Raw genomic sequence first — 5280 nt, 5'->3', positions numbered from 1 at the left:
CTTTGTTTGATTGATTGTTTTGGAAAACCCAATAAAGAGATTATTAAATAAAAAGACATAGGGGCAGTGGGATGAGGACCCCCAAGGTGAACAAAGGGTTGATCCAAGCAAATGCAGCAGAGCAGGGGGCCCCCCCCAGCCTTCTCTTAGGCCTTCCCCAGTTTCGGCAGTTTAGGGAAATTCCAATAGGGTGGCTGCTCAGGGATTTTCCTGCTCTTTTTTTGCCTTCCTTCTTTAGGCCTTTAGTCTGGCCTGGGCCTCCCCCAGCCCTGTGTGTATGCAACCAGGAATCAGGTTGGCTTTTCCGTGGCTAAGAGTACCTGGCCAAGCAGTGGCTGATCTCACCGATAAGGACACTAGCACCGGCAACATCAGGGGCTTTATTGTCCAGGACAGAATTGTGTATATTTCACAAGATCTCGGTGGTACTCAGGAGGGATCTTTCCATTGTGCCAAAGTTTTTTTCCTTTATCACATTAACCAAGAGTTGATACTACCATCTTTTTGTCGTATACCATGTTACCCCAACGAGAGAGTCTGTCACAAACTAGACGTACTCAGAGCTCTGTGTGCCTCCTTCATAGGATGGTGCAGATTAGACTAAAGGATTTTCTGTCTGTGTCTCACAGCTCAGCCTTTAGGTAAAAAGGTCTCAAGCCATATATCTGAGAGACATATGAAGTGCAAGGCCTAGGACCTCCAAAGGATGTTACGGCCCACTACACCAGATCTGCAGTAACATAGTGACCTTTTCCACCAGTGTTCTAGTGGAAGAAATTGTTAGAGTCACATGCTGGTCCATCTTTTATACCTGTGTGAGACACTATAGGTGGGACCAGTTAAAATCAGCAGAAGTTTCATCTGGTAGATAGGTGTGCAGCATAGCAATAGAACAGATTAAAAAAAGAATGAGGATCCCACTCAGGTTGTAGTTTGGGCATATAACCAGTTTGGATGACTTCCCCCACTGAAGGAGAATTAAACATTGGAACTTACCTGAAGGTTTCTTCTCTTCAGTGGGGCGAAGTCATTCACATCCCACCCAAAATAAAATAAAACAGAATAAAATCTAGTTGGACATAAAATCTGTTATAGAGCTGGGCTATACTAAGACTGGAGGGTCAGCCTCACTCTGAGCCAATACAGTCTACACAAATTTGCATAGCCCTGCCTGGAGCGAGAGGAGGCGTGACCTAACCAGTTTGGATGACTTCGCCCCACTGAAGAGAAGAAACCTACAGGTAAATTCCAATGTTTCGTTTCATGGACCTAAAGTGGTAATTTAAGATTTTGATTTTTGTCACTACTACTTGTATATTGTTTTCCCCAAAAGTTTCAGTTCTTTCCCAAAGAAGTCAGAAGAAAAGTTTTTTTATTCGTTTAAAATTCATAGATATTTTGCCTCTCTATACCAGAGAAAGCACACTAGACCAGAAGCAGACTAACAAAAGACCTATAGAATGTATCCAAATCACCTAGACTTGTACCTGAGCAGTGACCAGTCACCAAATGAACCACTACAATAGCAGTAGAATGAAGACAAGGAAAAGGCCGCAAAGGGTCATAAACAGTCACAAACAATGCAACCTTGTTTTACATCCATTTTCTACCACAAATTATTGAAGAAGGGTTTGTTTCGGGGGGGGTTACACTATAGAATTTTAATTTTATATTTCAATCAGCTCATCTTCATTTAGATTGAATAGTTTTTATGGAACGACCAAGCAAGACAGTAAAGCCAGTCTCATACAAAGCAAACAATCACAACATATATGCCGGTACCAGACTTAATCTGCATATAAAATTTTAAAATCAATCTGCATTATTTATTACAGCTTAATATAAACAATATTCAAACATCCTTGTACATAATTAAATATCTACATGTGTAAAGTTTTGTTTTTCAGTCTTATAATGCAGGCCTACTAAAGCAATTCACTGCAAAACCCTAGATATGCTATTCTCATAAAAAATAATTTCAAGACAGTCACAAAATTGTGTGGGCAAGAGTGGTGAACTAGTATTTCATCAACAGACATTACCTGAAAGCTGATATTCTCACAATAATATATAGACATCACAGCAATACTGGTTGCATTTTGGGAAAGGGACAGTTTCCTGAGCTATTTCTAAACCCCTGAAAATGGGTTTGCTGGTGACAAAGGTGCAAGGGCAACAGAAAGGCAGACAAGCATGATGACACTCCCATGTCTCTGTACAGGGCATTGTCTGTACTAGCCACAATCCTTCTATTGTTTGTCTCACCAAAGTATTCTATTTCACTTCTAAACATGAGTTGACACAGAATTTAGTTGAATATTCTGACCTAGCACACCTCGTTCCTGCTTCATGCTCAAGTAAAACTTGCAAAAATAAGCCATATAGATCACCAATGTCACCTTAAACACCCAAACTTAACACTGGGAAATTTGCATCATTTTTTTTCTTCTTTATTAAATATTGAATAGTTCCTGTGAGTTTCAACTCCTGTAGTGGTAGCTAGCTTAAACCTGCTTTTTCTTCTTTGTAACATAGAAATACATTATGATTTTTGGAATGTGCATAGACATAGGCCTACTATTCTGCTCACGTGAATACAGTGGTCAAATATCTCCCTAGAATAATGACAGCTTAAGAGAAGTGCGGTGATAGGAGAAGCCAATCTGCCTTCCCTTTCTAGAATTGAATCATCATATGACCATTCCCTTTACTTCCTGCGCTCAATTAGAAGTGGGAATCTCATTCAAGTCTCATGACCAACGAAGAGTAGAAGAAAACACTGCAAGCTACAGCAGTCGTTTAATCTTACTGGACTAACACAGAGAACCCCCCAACAGCAACAAGAACATGTCAAGGCGCATTTACAACTCTCCTCCTTGAAAAAAAAAGTCACGTGAAGAGGGCAGTGATCCACATCCGTTCTTCGTAGACGTGGAAAATATTTGTAAGCCACGCCGGGTACTGGATTGTTGTTGTTTTGTCATTAAAAGTGGAGGGGGGAGGGCTATCTTTTGCACACACAGAGGAACGCTCCCCGATAACAGCTTATCCGACACTCTACCAAGGATTTACATATGCAAGTCTCATCCAGGAAGGGAGGCCATATATACACGAGAAACTGAAAGTAAAGGGGTGGGGGAGAGAAAGAGAAGGGAAATGGCTTGGCTTGAAAATGCAGTCATCTCATTTGACAGGGGACGGACTGAAGCCGCCTCACTTCCAGGCAGCGGCGATGGCCTCGATTACCCCACTTATGTTCCCCTCCCTTCCCGCTATCGTCAACAAAGCCAAGCCAGCAATGATGGGGACAAGAGGGAGCTGCGCTGACATTTTCACATCTCCCCCCACCCCCCTCGGTTCCTCTACAATGACTCGAGTACCCCACAAATATTCAGATGACACGACCAAACAAAAACCTGACAGAGCAGCCTTCGCCTAGTCAGCACGGTCAACCATCTCACAGATGGTTTCCTTGCCCGTTCTCGTTTCCTTCGCTGTGCACACACGCACCCGCAAAAAATTGCACAACCGTTTAACCAAGAGGAGGGGGGGGGGGGAATCACAGTTACGGGGATTCAGGGACTTTCCAAAACCACTTTATGACCCGGGATCCTTTCGACCAGTCCTCCATAGGGGACGCAGACATAAACCTATAGAGAAACAGAGATGGGGGAAAGAACACGATTTCCCACTCCCCACAACGGAAATACCCTCCAGACCCTCGGGGGCAGGGAGGAGTGAGATCCTTTTAGGGCCAGCCAGTGCTCAGATGCCGAACATAGTTTTTCAAAAGACAAAAAAATAAAGGGGGGGGGAGAGATCCAGGGCAGTGGTGGGGGCCAAACATCCGCCTGATGAGGCGGCCCCCAACCAAGGGAGAACGTTTGGCCTCGTCGCTGCGAACACATCCACACTCCCCTCCTTGGGGGGGGGGGGGAGAGAGAGCGAGGCGAGGGCTCGTCCACCTCAGCCTCGGCGGCCACCACTGCTGAGGCCGGGTTCAACCCCTGAGCGGCCGCTGCCATTTCTCTGCGGGCCAAAAAAGCTCACTGTCGCCTCCGACGACACCGCGCAGGCAACGGCGCAAGACAACCTCCCCCCCCCCGTTCCCCCCTCCCTTACCTTGTTTATATGTCAAAGGGAAGCGTCACGTCTGTCCTCTCATCTCAGGCCGGGCAGCGGCAGGAGGAAAAACAGCCGGCAGCAGCAGGCACAACCAGCAGAGAAGCCGCTCATGGGGAGGAGGAGGGGGGGAAGGGGGCGCTCCTCGTTAAGAGCAGCCTCCCAACTCTGGGGGAGGAGACAAGGGGGGAGGTGGAGAAGGGGGGAGGGAGTGGAAGAACAAGCTGGGCCCGTGCGATAGCCAAGGCTGCTCGCCTCACTCGCCCACCCGCTCAGGGCAGCCCGCGCGAGACCGGCCTTCACCCTCTGCTTCTGCACATGCTCACGCACCTGAAGCGCCCTTGCCTCGTAGGCTTGTGCGCAAGGCTCGCACATGCCCATTCGTAAAGGAAAGCGGCGATGGCTCTGCCTTTACTTTCATTGCCGACTGCTGAGGAGGTAAAGAGGGCGGAGGGCGGGGGAGAGAAAGGTACCAGTTTATCTAATTCTCAAAACGTCCAGTCTTTCCACAAGCCTACAAAGTGCCCTGGGTTTGTAGAAAAATCTGAAATATATATAAAAATACACTGGGGGAGGGATCAAAAAACTCAAATAATAGGATCAGTGCCTGTAGCTTTCAGAAGCGGTGCTCTCAGTGACCATTGCCAGGCAATCATACAGTGTTGCCAGTTTTCACGCCTTGGTTTCTGTCAGTAGAGGGAGGGGGGGCATACCACCTTTTCTAGGGTTGCTTTGATCTCTAAGATGGGACTTCTTGGGGCCAACCCGTCAGGAACCACCGGTCGACTTGCTGCCATACAACTTGCTTGACTCACTCAGCTCGAGCTGCTTTCTAGTATTTAACAGCAGCCACTCCACAAAACTCAGTGTGTTAGAATGGTTAAGCGTATCACAACAGGATCTGGAAGACCTAGGTTCAAATCACCACTCTGCTGTGGAAACTCTGTGGGTGATCTTGAGCCAGTTACATCTTACAGAGTTGTTGTGAGGATAAAAAAGAGGAGAAGAGAATGATATAAAGTGCATGAGGTCACCACTGTGGGAAAACACAGTATATAAAAATAATAATATAGCTGAAGATGGGGGCATATGGAAGGAAGGTGGGTGGGTGGGAAGGAAGGAAGGAAGGAAGAAGAGAAGGAAAAGATGAGGTCCTGA

At 46.3% G+C, this 5280-nt stretch overlaps 1 protein-coding gene across 2 annotated transcripts in view; it reads right to left on the bottom strand.

The window, feature by feature from the left end:
- The window catches only part of ELF2 (E74-like factor 2 (ets domain transcription factor)), a 55015-nt gene extending 50678 nt beyond the window's left edge, over positions 1–4337 (bottom strand). For both annotated transcript variants that reach the window (XM_015411612.1, XM_015411613.1), the window contains exon 1: positions 4123–4337. The gene's annotated coding sequence lies outside the window, so the exon portion shown is untranslated. The remainder of the gene's footprint in view (positions 1–4122) is intronic.
- Positions 4338–5280: the final 943 nt, after the last annotated feature.

The sequence above is a fragment of the Gekko japonicus genome, unplaced genomic scaffold (genome assembly GCF_001447785.1).
Source record: "Gekko japonicus isolate JY-2015 unplaced genomic scaffold, Gekko_japonicus_V1.1 scaffold11, whole genome shotgun sequence".
Classification (NCBI taxonomy): domain Eukaryota; kingdom Metazoa; phylum Chordata; class Lepidosauria; order Squamata; family Gekkonidae; genus Gekko; species Gekko japonicus.
The sequence above is the reverse complement of the archived record's forward strand: the minus strand, read 5'-3'. Positions and strand labels throughout refer to the sequence as shown.